Source organism: Netta rufina (genome assembly GCF_964035555.1).
Source record: "Netta rufina genome assembly, chromosome: 2".
NCBI classification, from domain to species: Eukaryota; Metazoa; Chordata; class Aves; order Anseriformes; family Anatidae; genus Netta; species Netta rufina.
Window position 1 is genome coordinate 18,045,640 of NC_140124.1, and position 16,685 is coordinate 18,062,324.

The following is a 16,685-nucleotide window of genomic DNA, read 5'->3' on the forward strand; positions in this document are numbered from 1 at the left end:
AAAAGTGAGCTGCTCTTTTTTTCTCTCTCAACCACTTTCTGTCAAAAACGACTGCACTAGCCTCTCCCTGTCTGAAACCCCAATATCTCAATGTCATATTTGACTTTTTCCTCTTCTTCCCCATATGTTTTCACTGAGCCATACCAAATCTGTCTATACATCAACACTTTCTGAACAGGAATAACATTTTTGTTCACTTATAGATTTCTCCAACTGCAGCAACAGGAAGGTCCTACTGACTGAGTTCTGTTTCACTTCCCTCTGCTTCCCAATGGATGCTCCTCAGTACTCCAGCCACACCTTCTTTCTTCCAAATGCATTGCTGTTTTCTTCTTAAGTATTTCACTAATTTCTGTTTTGTTTTTGTGTGTTTTGTTTGTTTGGTTGGTTGGTTCCCATCTCACTATCAAGGCAGTAATGTATAACCCAGGCTGTGGCCTATCTGTCTAGGATTCCTCCCAGACAACCCATTGAAATTCTCCTTTCAATGCTGCCCTGGCCATCTTCCAGCTAGCAGATCTTCCATCTTTCAGCTGTGCTTGTAACTTACACTTATGCACACATGATGCTGCCTGTTCTCCATTCTCCACCCTCCCCCCTCCCCCCCCAGCTCATTTTAATGTTACAAGAAAAGCTTTCAATTTAATAACCCAAGAGATGGGTAAAAAGATCTGTCACACTCTTAGGCTGAATTCTCAGCCTTGGTGCTGAGCATCACATGTATGCAAACCGTAGCATCTGGATGTGACCTAGACTGCTCTAGAACTGCTTGTAAACATGAAGGAGGCAACACTGGAGACAGAAAGGCCTTTCTCTGCATCTACCATGTACCACACATGAGGCCAACACTCAATAAACAGGAACATAACACCAATTCTGCAGGTGTCCTATGCCATCATTATCAAGTAAAATGCCACCCTGATCTAAAGCAGGGCTGCTCGGATGGAGGACTCGGACACAGTGTGAACCAGGAGTACATTTCTGCTGCCTTTAACAGATGTTGTCGCTTGTAGGGATGATCCCATATTCCTTCCCACTCTCTTGGCATCACCAGGAGCCCACTGTCCCAGGGATTTTTTGCCTTTCCCCACCTGCAGACCCTGCTTGGTCCAGCAAAGCTAGAGACGATGCATCCCACCTGCCTGACCAGAACCTGTAGAACACCACCATGGACTGTAGTACAAATTAATTGCATAATCCTGATCTAGAGAAAGAAAGCGCTGAAACATTTTCGGCCATCTGCCACAGCCTCATTTAGAGTCACTACATTCTGGCAGTAGAGGTAGTATTGTGACTACCGGCTGCCACATGATATTATTTGCCTAAGTAAATGCTTTTCTATGTGGGGATTCAAGCCCAGGATATTGGCCAAAAGCCCAGGACTAGGTCCTCTGGGTGACACAGACATAGTTAGGAGAGCGGGGGCAAAAATGGCAGATGTGAGCTGAGACAGAGTGAGCTAGGGGAAGCTGCTGTGCTTCACTGAAGTGTTTGTTTGTTGGATGGATGGTGAGTTTTTGCAGCAGAATCAAGCTATTTCTTTAAAAATAAAAAATAAAAAAAATTGCTTGTTGAATCAAACCGGGTTGGAAAATTTCATCTGCTTTTTTTCACTGCTGTAGGACTGAACATGTTTCAAGGTAGGCATTTTCTGGGAATCTGATGAATTCTGCATGCAGCAAAAGGCCCGCCTCTTGGAAGATCAGATGGAAAAACAAATTACATCCACACACCCATGGACACGCTTGTGTAAATAGAGCATCCAGCAAGAAGTTGCTCAGAAAGACTTGAATTTTAGTAATGACCTCTTCTCCTAATATTCAGAGCCAAGTCTGAAGCATTAACCTGCCTCCTGAGGTTTGCGAAGGGGGTAGAAACCATCCTGTTTCATCTTTGATTCTTCCAAACTAGAAAAACAATGCCAAAAAAAGACAGACATGCAGGGACTCTGAACATTTCAAAGTGGATCTGAAAGCAGAAATTTTCAGATGATTGAAATGGGAAGGTCTGAAAACTTTCCAGGCACACAATTTTCTGAACAAGGGCAACAGCTCTCTCTGCCATGAAAACTGACACAGCAATTTTAGCTGCAGTTGCTTGTTGAAATATTAACTGCTTGTGTCTAGAAAACCTCATTGATTTGCGCTGAACCATTTGTATGAGCAGCTGAGGCATTTGGCTAGCTATCAACCAAGAAAGAAGCACTTCAAATGCATCACGGTGGGAGCTGGCATGTGGCAGCCAGCTAGGAAGGCTGCAGAGGCAGGATTCTATTGGTGAAAACTGTTCTCATTTCCCAATTTCAATGTAGACGTATTTGAAGTACTCCTTTGTCCAGTGGTCAAACACATTGTGGAAGTTGACAAAGATTCAGCTCAAGCTCGACTCCCTTTTGGGTCTTTTGAAACTCTCTTCCTATGTTTGTATGATGGACAACAGTCACAGTGCTCTCCCAAGCTGCCAACATCCATTTCTACCTACTCTTCTGTAAGCTACACGTGGTCTGGTATGAACCAAGGCTTTGAACAGCAAGAATTATTGCACTTAATGTTTTTGCTTGCTTAGGCTTTCCAGAAAGTTATTCTAAGAAAATGTCAGCCCCATTTCCATCAGAGCTAATTGGGATGTTCAGCTGACTACTGTCTCTAAGCTTTTGTCAGCATTAAGTCTCTTACAATCACAGTAAATTTTGGTGGCACAATATTAAATTGGATAATCTTTAAAGGATCAGAGCCAAGGGGCTACAACAGCACTGTCCTGAATGCTCAGTACACCAAAAGCCATGCTCAAGCTTTTGATTCAAGTGGGATCACATTCTTTTAAAGAATATATGTCTGGTGAAATGTCTGGCTGCTGTAATCCATCCATTGCTCCTTCTTGCTAAAGCAAACAAACAAAAAAAGAAACATAACACAGGGAAGCCTTGGTTCATTTCATTACAGCCTTTTCTATCTTCTGATTACCAAAACACCCATTCCCTTGTGTTCTTCCCAGAGACATGCCTTCCTTACCATGACAAACAATATGCAGCAATGGCCTGCTTAGCTCCAATGAGAGGTATAGGATAAGCATAGGATTCAACCACTTGCCCAGGCTGCTGTCAACAGCGGAGGGAATCCCTTTGCAGTTCTAAAAAACTACTCTGCCCACCAAAAATCTAACAGTAATTCATTTCACTTTTTGCTTTTATAATGCATCACACCATGCTGGCAGCAAAAATCTCGCCAAAAGTGCTGTGATTTTGCTGATGGATGCCACAAAACCTATTTAAGATCCATAAGGAAATGTGATATTCTTTGTTTCACCAGCTCCTGAAATCTATTTAAATACTAGACACCAGTTTCTGTTCATTAAAGAACAAGGATTTGAGGAAAAAATATTCAGAAACCAGAAGAGAAATCAGACAGTGCTTGTTCATATACTAGATACTGCAGCTGTGCATGAGACTTCATAAAGTCATGTGGCTCACGTTTGCCATTTGGACAAATGGATTCAGGTTTTTGCTTTTAACCTCAACATGTTTTGAGCTTTTATTACCCTTGCCAAAACATTGTCATACTACTAACATCGTCAGTAGTCATACTACCACTTCTGAAGTAAGAGATGAAAAGATTTTCTAAGGTCACCAGGCAAGAGTCGAGAGCACTTAGAGATGGAGAGATAGAGACATGGAAGAGAGCCTTAGCTTGCTGACACAGCACTCAGCCAGCCCAATCATTCAGCTGGCATGATGAACAGATACATGCACTGTCTAAAAACAATGCCTAAAGTCAATACAGGATCCTTACCCACTGCGGTAACTTTTTGTTATCAGGACAGATAGGAAATAGCAGTGCAAAGAGAACCTACACTGAACAATTTAATCTTCAAAAGCATACTAGATGTGGTCCTTATGAAAAAAGAACAAATACATGAGTTTATAGCTTTAGTGTCATTGTTTCTTGAAAGAAAAACAGCATTTAGAAAGATTTGCTAAAACAAAAGAAAAAAAAATGAAGAAAAAAACCCACCTTATAAGACCTCTGCAATGGTAACAGTGAGCAATATTTCTTTTTTTTTTTTTTTTTTTTTCAGATTACCATTACTGTGCACATTGTGAGAAGACTAACTTTGCTTTCACCTGGGGTACCAGACCCAGGTGAAAATATTTTAATACTGTACAGCTCCACAAGGAACACTGACTGGGAATCAGGCATAGATTTTCTGCCAAAATTATAGGTGACCAGCAAATCAAAATGCAAAAGTCCCCTAGATAACCCATGGATAAACCTGGTACCCTTGAGAGCCTTGAAGAAATTCAGAACTTCAGTTTCTTGGACAGAATCTTGACCTAAAGGCTTCAGATACACATCTCCACTGACTAGAAAGGTACTTCAGCATTTATTTTATAAAAGTTGCTTCATTATATGTCAATTAAAAGCCTATACTAGAAGGACTGAGATTATTGTAGATAAATTGCATTTTACTTCAGTTCTTAAGCCATAAAAACATCATGGATAGATCAAAAACTCATTTTCCTTTGCAGTCATCAAATTTCTATCATTCCTGTTGAGAAAGAATGTGCAATACCATAATAACTCAACTGATCAGAAGTCATAGAACAAATAATTTTAAAAATATTAGGAAGTGACAGTGCTATGAAGCCTGAACCTAAATATTAAAAATGTTGAGTAGGACCTTAACTCAAAAACTCCAAAGAGAGAGGCTAGTTCACCTTTCAACTATTCTTATTTTTGCCATGTTAGATACATTAGATACATGGAGATAAGTTATCCATGTTAGTTACATGAAAATGAGATACAGAGCTTAGAACATAAGCTAGAGCATCATCTGGTTATGGATCTGAGGTGAAGGTCACCTACTTTAGAAAAAAAAATGATGCAAAAATATATTTTTTTCTTATTTTCAAATGACCAAATTTCTCCTGTGTCAAGTTAACCTTTACAAAAACCCTTACCGGAAGATTACCTATTTTTATTTAACTTTTTTTTCTTTTTCCCTGAAAGTAGTCTGCCCAGTTCAAAGCAGGATGTGACACAGCCATTTAAGATAATGCCTTTTGGGCTAATTCCATTAACAAGCATCCAGGAGAAACTGTGAAGAGATCTATCCGATCTGTTCCACTGCCCAGCACCATCTGCCCTTGCCTGGCCTGTCTCTAGGCAGTTCTGCAGCAAAACAAGCCACCAGACACTCCAAGAGCTCTTTCCGGCTCCCACACTTGCCTTTGACACGCAGCTCATCCTCTCAGTATCCTGTTGTGTCTTTGAGATTGGCATTCTTTTTTCTTCTGCCATGTTTGAATAGTTTCTTTCAACATAAAATAACCTTTGGGATAACCTACTATATCAAGTTGTCTATTAATGCTTCCGTGCTAATCGTGAGAAGGGATTTCCTGCATCAGAGACACTGTTTGCAATATTAGATAAGCTTGCCATCCAAACTCATAACAGTCTGGCACTATGCTTTCTAGAAAAGGGACCCATCCACTTGTATGCAGGCAAGTTGCCATCTTCACAGATGGGCATGAATGAAGGCATTCATGAGCCTATGTACACTATGGGCATCACATACCACTGTTCAAAACATGATTCACAGCTCAGAGCATCTGCTTAAATATTAGTGAATGCACAACTCATTATCCAGTCCTGGACTACCAACAAATATTTCCGGTGCAACTACACAAAACGTTTTAGGGGTAGGATAACAGCTGAATATTTTCCTAGGCTAATTAAATAAGTGCACTTCCTTCCGTCTCTATCCCATTTTTCTTAAACCACATGTACTTTTTAAGCCATAATATTTTACTCTACTAGACCTATGGACACACAGTACCATAAAACCCTGTTATCCTTGCAAATCTATAATTTGAAAGCAGAGTTGTGCCAGATCATTAGCTCAACGTCTCTATAAAGCACACGGCTGCTGCAGGAAACCACAATTACTACTCAGTAGGTTTTCTTCTTGCCTCTGAATTGGAATGGAATCAATTCCTCAGTACAAAGTGTTGGAGACACTCTGCTACTGGGGGCAATGCATTTCAGATAATATGCACATCAAAACCAAAATCCTTATGGCCGTGTAAGATGTTTTGGTTTTCATAAAAGAAGACAAGTTCTTCCTAGCCACCCACACGGTCCAGCTTGAAACAGTCTACTGAAATCCTTTCAGGACACTTTCAGCTGTGGCTGTTTTTTCCCATTTCCTGTCTTAAAACATATGAAACATCGAGCTACATTTCAGCAAAGACAAATCTTGCCTGTATAGTCATTTGGAAGACCATGATGCAGTGTAAGTACATGTATATAACTACCAGCACCAGTGTAAGATGCAAAGACAGACTTCTAGAACTTGAGTCATCAGAATGTTTTGCTATAACTAATTTTTATCATACTTCAAATTCATCCTCGTCAGGCAGTAACAGCAGATCTCTAAGGCTCTTTATGGAACTTATTTTTTACAGTGAAGCTCATTCTGCTTCCTGAGAGATTTATTTGGTGATTAAGTAAACAGAACCTTCAAGAGAATTCTGATTTGACACAAGACTGTATACATAGAATATCTTTTTATTGAAATTTATCTTCAATTATTTTCCTTCTGTTTTCCCCCCTGTTTGTAAGCCAAATCTCAGCTAACCCTGGACATGACACCTCTAAGTTATTCTGAAGAAAATAGATGTCCATGTGAACTCCATGTGCTGCCATATCTTTCCTCCAATTTGAAAAGAAACAGTGGAATGCCACAGATCCTACCAGGTCTGGAAATATCTATATCTAACCTGAATGTATAGTATCACAATGCATTCATTTGCCTCGTGTTCTTTAATACAGTTATCCTAACAGCAACCCAAACAACCTCAGAAGTCATTCCCTGAAGGTTTGAGAGTTGTCTACAGCTCAGAGACTGCGCTGGCAAGATGTAGACTTGGCTGAACACGTAATCAACATATAACCAGAGAAAGTTTAAAATCTATTTAAATGAAGATTTTTAATATGAGAAACAATTATTTTGTCTGAAAACGTAAAGCCCTCCAGAATCCATCTAGCTAAATGTGCACTGGGGAAAAAATAATAAAAATCTTACATATGTAGGTTACACACACAGCCTTGAAGCACAAAATTAACGTATAGTACAGTAAATATTATAATTGAGCTGGTTCTGTAGGTATTTAGGAGCTAGCCAGGGAGGTAGGAGCTTATGACCTCACTGAAAGGCAACTACTCGAAAAGTATCTGGCTCCTTGCCTTCAAAAGAGGAGTTTAAAGTGTTAAGAGCAGTGTGGATCACATAGAAGCTCTGCACTCTTTTATTTGATGTTTCTTCTTCCTAAGACTAATGCCCAAAGGCCTTGGATTCCTTTCCAGTTAAATATTGCAATATATGTGAAAATGTGGGTTTCTTGGTCAAATTGTCAGATTTTGAGTGCAGATTATTTGACACACTGTTAGCAGCAACATCAGTAAATAAATAAAATAACCAGGTGGGACACTTCCACAAGAAGTGATAAGCAGGCAGGAGCAGGAGCTCCAGCCACATTCATTCTAAGGATGAGAAAAGAAGCACAAGTGAAGTGTAGAGAAGCTGAACTTCTTAGCCACTCAATAATTCTATTTTTATGGGTTTGCATTACATTCAAAAATATAATTCAAAGTAAATAGAAGTAATTTAATCAGAATGCTTTATATAGGCAACAGGTATGTATGTACAGGCAGGTTTCAAAAATTGTTCACGGCAATACAGAATTAAAAAAAAATCAAAGGAAGTTGCAAAGTCAAACTATCATCTAACTAAACTAGATGTTCCCTCCACCAGATAACTTCTGCAATCCAATGATTTCTTTTATCTCTTCATATGCATTTTTTTCACTGTGACATGCCACTTGGGTACATGACAACAGTAAATTGAATGCCCTAGTTTACTTACTTCATATGTGAAAAAAATAGAAAATGTTCTTATTGTATACACTGCTCTAATCTTTTCTTACCAAAGATCTGGTGACCTGAGAAGCAGAAAGAGAAACATCTTAAGGAGCTGAAACGTCTCAAATGAAAAAGCCATCTATTCAGCATAGTCATCTGCCAAATACTTGACACGCATTAACAACAGGGTTAAGAGTATACAAGTCTCATTTTATGAATTAAAAAATGCACCATGCAATACAATATTTTATTGAAAACAAGGAAAATCTACCAATTCACTCTAAGAATTGAATCTCTGTGATTTTAAGAAAAAGGAACCTTTTAAAAACATAATGGTAAAGTAGCCTACATTAAAATAAATCTTTCAGGAGCTGCCGCTATCTTAAGACATAACAGACTAAATTATTCAGAGTAACTTGCCAAGTATACTTAATGCAAGACACAGGTCATAAAACAGACCTGCACAGATTTTGCATTTCATTACAATAGGGCTGAAATCTCTACAAATCTAAGGAGAAGAGTTTTATGTGAACATTTTCAAGTAGTGACCTCTACTTGGGAAAAATTAAACATGCAGCTATTTAGAGTTCCCAAATACCTTATCTCCTACAAGAGTGGTTCTAATATTAATCTAACAGGTCAGTGCAGCATTTAACTCCAAGATTGTGAGAGGACACTTCTGGATGGTTTTAGTTCTTCAGGAACTCCTCCTTCCTGGCTGCATGCTCTCTCTGAATTACACCTTAGGCAGGTTTACGAGTCCAGGCAGAAATTTTATTGACACACAGTTTTAAGATGGTGACTTGGAAAAGATAATGGGGGCAGAGCAGGTCTTCGAAACATCCTGTTAAACCACAGCAAAGAGGAAGACACAGGACTGGCTGTTACCCTCTGCAGCAAAGTTTTTGTTGGTATTTATTTTGACATTAATTTAGAAAACCTCTCTCCACAAAATACCAGCCGGACATCTCCAGCCAGCCAGCGCTGATTAGTTTACTGCAGACATCACTGCTGGAACTATTGACTTTTCATTTTCAGCTTATGTATCTGTAGCGAGAACAGCAGCGGGGACAAGCCAAAGGCCACAGCGTAACAAACCACCAGAGGAAGCAGCGGGAACATTCCTCCTCTTTATGTTCCCAAATCAAGAGTGGACACCTGTCTGGGAAATCTGTGTCAGATAAACTGCAGCTATTGGCTTCAGTAGAGAAGTTAACTGGGTAAATCGTGAAAATGAGTGACATATAGCAGCTCAGATGACATGATCTATGATAGCACTGGTCTTAAATCTACATTAACCTTTTCAAAAAAAATCATGTCATTAAAATTCTGTGGAATTAACAAAGTCCAGAAGAAAGCAGCCACAGCTGCAAACTCAAAATTCACACCATAACAGAAACAATAGAAATAGAAAGGAAACACAATTTCTCTTCCCATTGACATTCTTTTCTCATATCATAATGATATGAACATTGTTGCCTTTCAAAAAAATTGCAGACAAATGGCTTTGCTAAGAGGGCCAGAGCACTCAGGCTCTTTAGCTCTAGCCAAAAGGAAAATTTTTGTTTTGAATAAATCCAAACAAATATTTATGGTGTGTTGAGCAGATACTGAAAAATTATTATGATAGAGAAATGAAAAGAAATTTAGAAAATTAAATTTCTAATTGATTCAAAATATCAGACTCTCTAAAGAAGCTCCACTCCTCCCTGCAGCACTGGTGCAGAGCAGCCTGCAGAACCAGCCCTCCTCTGCACAGAGCGTAGGCACATTTGATATCAGTCCTCTTCTCTGGAAACAAAACCATCCATAGTAAGCAACCACATACTTATGGATGGCTCAGGGATGCTGCAGAGTAGCAGTTCAGTGGTGGCCTAATAAAGGAGAAGCCAACATGATAAATTTATTATTGGGATTAATACCATGGTGGTCTGAAAGAGCTGGGGACTGAACTCAGTGATGGAGCAGACCTTTCTTCTCATATGTTCCCAAGACAACTCTTCTCCAAACTTTCATTAGCATTTTTTTTTTTTCACAGGGTTTACGTTCTGTGATGTATTACTGCCATTCTGGTTTTAAAGTGTAGAAAGAAAAGAAAAACAATCATCTCTATAATTAGAGTGCAGCTGAGTTTCACTGGAAGCACTATAGACAGAGCATTTTCAAGGAAACAGGCTTCTCACCTCCTTACTGCATTTAGGCTACAGAGTGCAGGTAAATGAAGACTAGAGCACAATTCCTGTCTTCCTATTTTCATTGTCAGTAAGCCATTGAAAACATACTAGAAATAAATTCTGTCATAGCAAGTTTAGTGTTTGTAAAGCATCCAGCACACACCTGACCATTGCTTTTGCTACCTAAGAACTGCTGGGATTTTTAGACTATTTAGGAAAGTTATTTAATTTCTCAGGTCAGAGCTTCCAGCTCTTGGCATATCAACTTGAATACAGAGATAGCTGGCGCCTTACACTCCTTGCCATCCATATGCAAGATACTGCCGGATCAACTTATAAATAACATTTACTCTTTTAGGGATAGGATTTCCTAGCTTTCATGAAGTTTAAGCAGCACACTTAACCCTTAACTGGAGAAGTCTGACCCACCAGCCTTTTAAGTCCTTGTGTTAAGGTGAACAAATAAGTCTCAGGAGACCTGAGTTCTACTTTTCCACTTGTCATGGAGTTTCTGAGGAGGAAAGTATTCTTAATAAAAGCAGTGTAGAAGCGAATATTTGGATGGCACAAAAATCAATGCTTTCACAAAACTTTGAGATCCTATAGATTGTAGATATATATAATGATACTCTGGTGGTCCAGAATTTGATTCTGTGTGTATGGTTATGTGTTTGCTTATGAGAGGATAATTGTAAATAAAGCATTAAATCTTTTTTGATGGAAGTTCTACATGTATAAATGTTTCCTACTCTTTTTTCCATTTTATGCACTTCTGTTTTTCTACATATAAAATTAATCACCTACTTGTATGAATAATTATATATCACTACATTCCCAACAGAGAAACAGCTAAACTGTACGAGATTCTAACCCGAATCTAACAAGCAGCTTCAGTCAATAAGATAGAGAAATCATGTGTTAGCTCATCAGGTAATAGCTAATAACTAGGTAATAGTTATTATTCACAACACTAGAACAAGGAACACACACACACACAAAATAAATAGATTTATAGATTTTATCCATTTTAGTTTGTTTATCTAGCTTAGTTTAACAGTTACTACTATTTTAAACTGTGGGTCTCAAGGGAAGCAAAGACCTTTACAAGAATTCAACTGATGAAATAAATGGGCCTAAAATACAACATATGTTTTGTAGATTTTAAGTTAATAAGGAATGCAGAAACACAAAAATAAGATGGCAATGAAGGTAACACAGATACTAGACTATCAAGAGCTTTGCTGTGAATGGAGAGGTGTTTGTTCCATTAGAGACGAAAAATGCAAAAATCTAAAAATGTAAAGCAATGATCTCAGACAAGCCATGCTGAATACAATCTGTCAAGAAGCTCCCTAGTGTAGCAGCAGAAGCTATCTATCAGCAACGTACCTGGATAAACTCAGAGAAGCCTAAGAAGGATTATTTACAGATCTCAGGAGGAAAATTTCTTCAATAGTACAAGAAAAGCACACTCAACTCTGAAAGAGCAGTCTTCAAAAGCTTCAGCACATGTAGGTGGCAACCAACTAAAGAGAACAACAAATCAGAACAGAAACCTTCCCCTAGGAAATGCTGTGTTTAAGTGGAAAGTAGGAGAGACGGATCTCGGAGCATATCTTCAGGAAATTGTGTGTGGACTTGAAAACCTTTAAGGAGTCTGTGGAGGTCACCAAGTAGTTGGTGAGAAGTTTGAACTATAATTGTGTAGGAAAGATGGGAGTGAGATGAAAAGGGAGTTGCAAAATTTGAAATAAGTGACTGGGGGAAAATAAAGGTGATAAATTCTCCTCCTCTGGAAAACAAAGTTTCATTACACCTCAACAATTTGTATTGCTGCTCATCACCTGAAAAATCAATAACCGTAAAATCCCTAAGGGATAATAGGCACATCTCATCTCCCAAACATCGTATCTGCTAACCTTTGCATGCATTCTGGTTTTCCATAAAACTGTATTGGCAAATGCACAAGTGAAACATATTGATGAATTCTTTATTCTCTGACATAGGCAATTTCTTTTTTCAGAAACAGATAAACCACAAAAACGTTTGAGATGTAAGGTTGCATTTCATGGGCCTATCTTTGATCTTTAATGTCTTTTTCAGTTGTCATTAAAAACTTAAATCCTCTCTCTCACATGATATGAAGCCTTTTCAGGCCCTACAGATTTGAACCGAAAAACCCAGAGCAGTACTAGCACCTGAAGATTTTCCTGAAATGTGCTTTCTCTTTGCATAGGGTTTAGGGTTTTTTGATTAAAATAGCTTTTTATTTCAAAGATATAAAATAACTGTAGATAAATAAATTGTGGGTAAGACAAAGTAACTCAGAAGAACCATTTTTCATTTTTAGGAGGTATCTAGGAAAGTGCTTGATAGTTAAGTCTGTCAAATTGTAAAATAACCACATTCAAGCTATGCTGTTCCAGTGATAACTCTTCTTGTTTGCTACTCCAGGGTTATGTACCAGTTGTTCTGAACTTTTACTCAGTTCTTCATTTATTTTGTGATTGATCTTGTGCATTGGTGATCAATAATGCTTGGGCATTACTTAAACATTCATTGGAGCAGGTATTAGAAACCAGGTCTCCCCTTCCTCCATCTAAGTAACCTTGCCAATAGGTAAAATACCTTCCCTACTACACTGTAATATTAATATTTATGTTGTGCTTATAGCTGTACCCTCTACTGCTTAGTGAAGAAACAGAAAAGAAGCAATAGCAGCATAAGAGGCTGAAATGCTTCTCATGCTTGAACATCTTAAAACCCTAGTGCTAAGACTTTTGGCAAGATGGTAGAAGTTGGTATCTCCTGAGACAGTGAGGGGAGCTTAACTCGAGTGTCACATCAAGAATGAAAATACTGACAAGTGGGACATTAGGTAAAAAAACCTATATACTATAGGTTGAATTTTACCACCCACACTTAGCAAAAAAAAGGGCAAGGTTTGCACGGTTCACCAAAAAAAAGGGCTCAGATCTGCATGCCTCTGTGAAAGAAGGCATCTTCACAAAATCTAGGCCTTGTCTGAGAGGCAGATCACAAACTGCAGATCTTTCTTCAGCGTGTCCAACAGCCTGAGTTAGCTAGCTCCAAAGTAGGCATGCTGGCTTCTGTGTCTCTGGCTCTGAGCACACACCTCTTTACCATCAGGAGTACACAGGCCCCACTGACCTCAAGGCATAAAAATTAGGTGCTGCAACCTGGAGTTGCAAGGCCTAATGCCATCGGAAGTTGAGTCCTGAAAAGACTTTCCCTGTTAAAAACTGAAGCTGTAATAGGAAAACAGTCCATGCAGATGGCTCAACCATTCAACCTTCTTGGTCTCCTCCTTTCTGAAACACTGTACAAAATAGCTCAAACCAGTACCTGCCAGGTTCTCACTTTTTGTTGTGGCTGTACAATAAAGCTTAGAAATAGCACTCTTCCAGCTCTTATTTGCAGTCCTGACACATCTCACTTGCGCAGTCCACAAAATGTGCTCATTAGCAGATTAACATAAAACAGCAGAAAGAGAATTTCTTCAAATGTTTCACTCCTTTCTGAGCACAGGGGGAGTCCTCCAAACAGTCCAACAATTTATCAAAGAAAAGGTCCTTCCTCTACCATGACGGACATATTCTGCTGCGTTTTGTTGCTAGGCAGTCCTCTGCATTTTTATTAGTATTAGTATTAGCATTAGCATTAGTATTAAACACGAGCCAGGCTGGTAAAATAGATAGTTAGAAAGATAGTCAGAAAGGAGATAAAATACCCACGTATGTAATATAATACCCTATACCTCAGACTGGCCAGAACAGACATCTACAGACCTGCATTTACAGGAGGTGCTGACAGTACTCAGAGGGCCATGACCTCCCTTTTCTTCAAGGTTCTTGAACACTCACTATATATATATATCACAACTATTTATGATTTAAAACAAACTCATTCAGGCAAAATTTGACAGGATTGTTTGTGACATGTCTGAGAAAAATGCATTACTTCAGACTGTCTAAGGAAATGAACTTAGCAGACTGCCCTGTGTTACAGTACAGTATTTAATCTACTATAGGAAAGACATGCATGGAGGAAACAAACAAACAAACAAACGAACAAAAACAGTTATTTGAATTTGCTTAGGTGGCCACAAAATCTCAAGGAAGTGTGTCATGGTCTCTTAGACTTACACAGACCAGTTACAACTTTCTTTTCTCCTGTTTTCTAACCTACTTCTCAATCAGTTAAAACTAAACCTTACTTGAATTTAGCTCAAGGTTCCACATTTCTTTTCTTTTCATCTGTTGAAAATAACACAGAATGACTTTTCCCAAATTTACTGTCTTCTCAATAATTCATCCTCCATCAAATTGCTTGTTTGTTTCATCTGAACAGTGTCGGGGGGTTTGTCATAATGTAAACAATAATATATTCTAATTATGGTATAAAAATCTGATTAGTTACCTCCTATGAAATTAATTTCAAGTCTACAAGTTCTTGATCACCTCTGATGTCTGCTATATACACTGGAGAGTCAAAACAGAAATGATAACATTATTTGATATGAAAAAGCTTTTGACATTATCAGGTTAGCAGCATTACTAGACACTTGAGGAAAGCCTAATATACTGGAGGTATCTTTTCCAAATACAGTATATATTGATGGCACTTACCCTAAACAGAGAAGATATCATGCCTAAGAAAAGAAGTGCTTGTTATTTTTGTGCTATTCTCACAACCAACAGCAGTAACAGAAAGTCATCTCAGGGTTGGGGTCAAAACAGATCAGGTCCCTTTGCCTGTAAACCTAATAGTGTTCTGTGTCTTTTGGTTCCAGAAAAGTCACAAAAAGAACAGCTAAAAAAATAATTTAGACTTTATTAAAATTCTTGGTGACATCTGAAATTGGCAGATACCTTTATGTTACCAACATAATAAGCAAATGAATATATGTTACTAAATCTACTAATTTAAGATTTATAGTGTAGGCATTTTTGGTACTTTCTGATTCAGCTATCTTCCAAAATCCCTGGGCCTTCATAAAATGGAGCATACGTGCATAACAGTGCAAATGTTGAATTGATGGTTGATACACTTAGGGTTTAAAAAAACTTGTTATGGCAGCATTTTGCCTTCTCTTTTTGTAGCAATGACTGGTGATTACTTGAATATAGAGTGCCTGCTACAATGGTACTTGAATATAGATTGCCTGCTACAATGGCAGTAACTTATTTGGATTATGATTTCAAAGATGTAAATATGCCTCGAGGCTTGGAAAGTAGATACAAGTTTAATAAATATGGATATAAATAGCTAACTAAATAACCCAGCACACAGATTTTTGCAGATTAGCTCTTTATAGGTTTCAAGGCAATGCCATCAATAAAGAGAGAAAAAAAAGGATCAGCTGACTGCATGGGCCAGGAAACTCTGCCAAAGAGTTTCAAAACAGCATTTCAATGATTCAGCATGCTGGTGATTTCAGATTAGAAGTTTGAGATAGTGAACTGAACATTAAGAATACTTGATCTGTACCCCAATACATGTTATATTTGAGAAGGATTAGGCTAGTTAACAAAATAAACAACATTAGCAGATGTAATAATGGACTACTGTAATATATAAAATTATTTTGGACTCTGACTAATCTGACAACTTGCACACTTGAACGGTCATGAAGAGACCTGAAGATCAAAGCTACAAGCTAATTTAAAACTAGTGGTTATTTTAACAATTTTCTTACAGAAAAATCCCAAATTTGGAAGGAAGATCAAAATTCTGAACAAGATTCAATACTTGAAGGAAAAGTGTAAAGGACTTGCATATGACAACAAAAAGTCCTTTTTCATGAATGTCATTGAAGCCTGTATGCATACCAGCATATACTATACAAAATGTACCTGCTGAATATACAGATAACAGCATTAATTTCTTTCAGTGAAAATGGCCAAAAATGTCTTGATCACCCAGGAAAAGAAGTAAAAATATGCTCTCATAAAAAAAAAAAAAAAAAAAAAAAAAAGCCAAACCAAGAACTTAAGATGTCCCTTTCTCCAAAAACGCTTCTACTACCATAGTTGCAGAGGCTACAGTTTCTTGTGACAGATTCCTACCATAACTTTATTCCACCACAAACCACAGGGATTTCAGTACGTCCTGCACAAGCTGCATTCACAGTGGATCTGCACATGTGCACCCATCTGATGCACCCAGAAAGGTCAGAATTAATGTGTATGGACATTATGGCTACGTTTTGCATTTCCACAGGCATACTTTTAACTTTTTGGCTATCCACAAGCCAATCTCACACTGAACATACAAAGCGAGGACTGTCTACTGTCTGCAATACATAAAAGGAAAAAAGACAAGTAGCTGGTAGTCCTTTATCACCAAGGGAGATAAGATATTTGAGGAATTACTTTAACTTCAAGACTTATGCTTTACTGTTAAGTTTAACTGCAGGTTAAGGCTCTCTAGTGAGAGTGGTGGATTTCCTTCTTACTCCAGCATTCCTCACTGCTTTGTTCACCACCTAACTTCTCATGATGAACTAGATAGAACTTAGTAGAGTACACCTGAAATATAGTCCTTGTGGGACTGGAATCTGACATTTTTG

At 38.2% G+C, this 16,685-nt stretch overlaps 1 protein-coding gene across 1 annotated transcript in view; it reads right to left on the minus strand.

Annotated features, from left to right (window-relative positions):
* The window catches only part of GPR158 (G protein-coupled receptor 158), a gene marked incomplete at both ends in the record, with an annotated part of 191,109 nt that overhangs the window by 51,654 nt on the left and 122,770 nt on the right, over positions 1-16,685 (minus strand). The gene's annotated exons all lie outside the window — the stretch shown is intronic.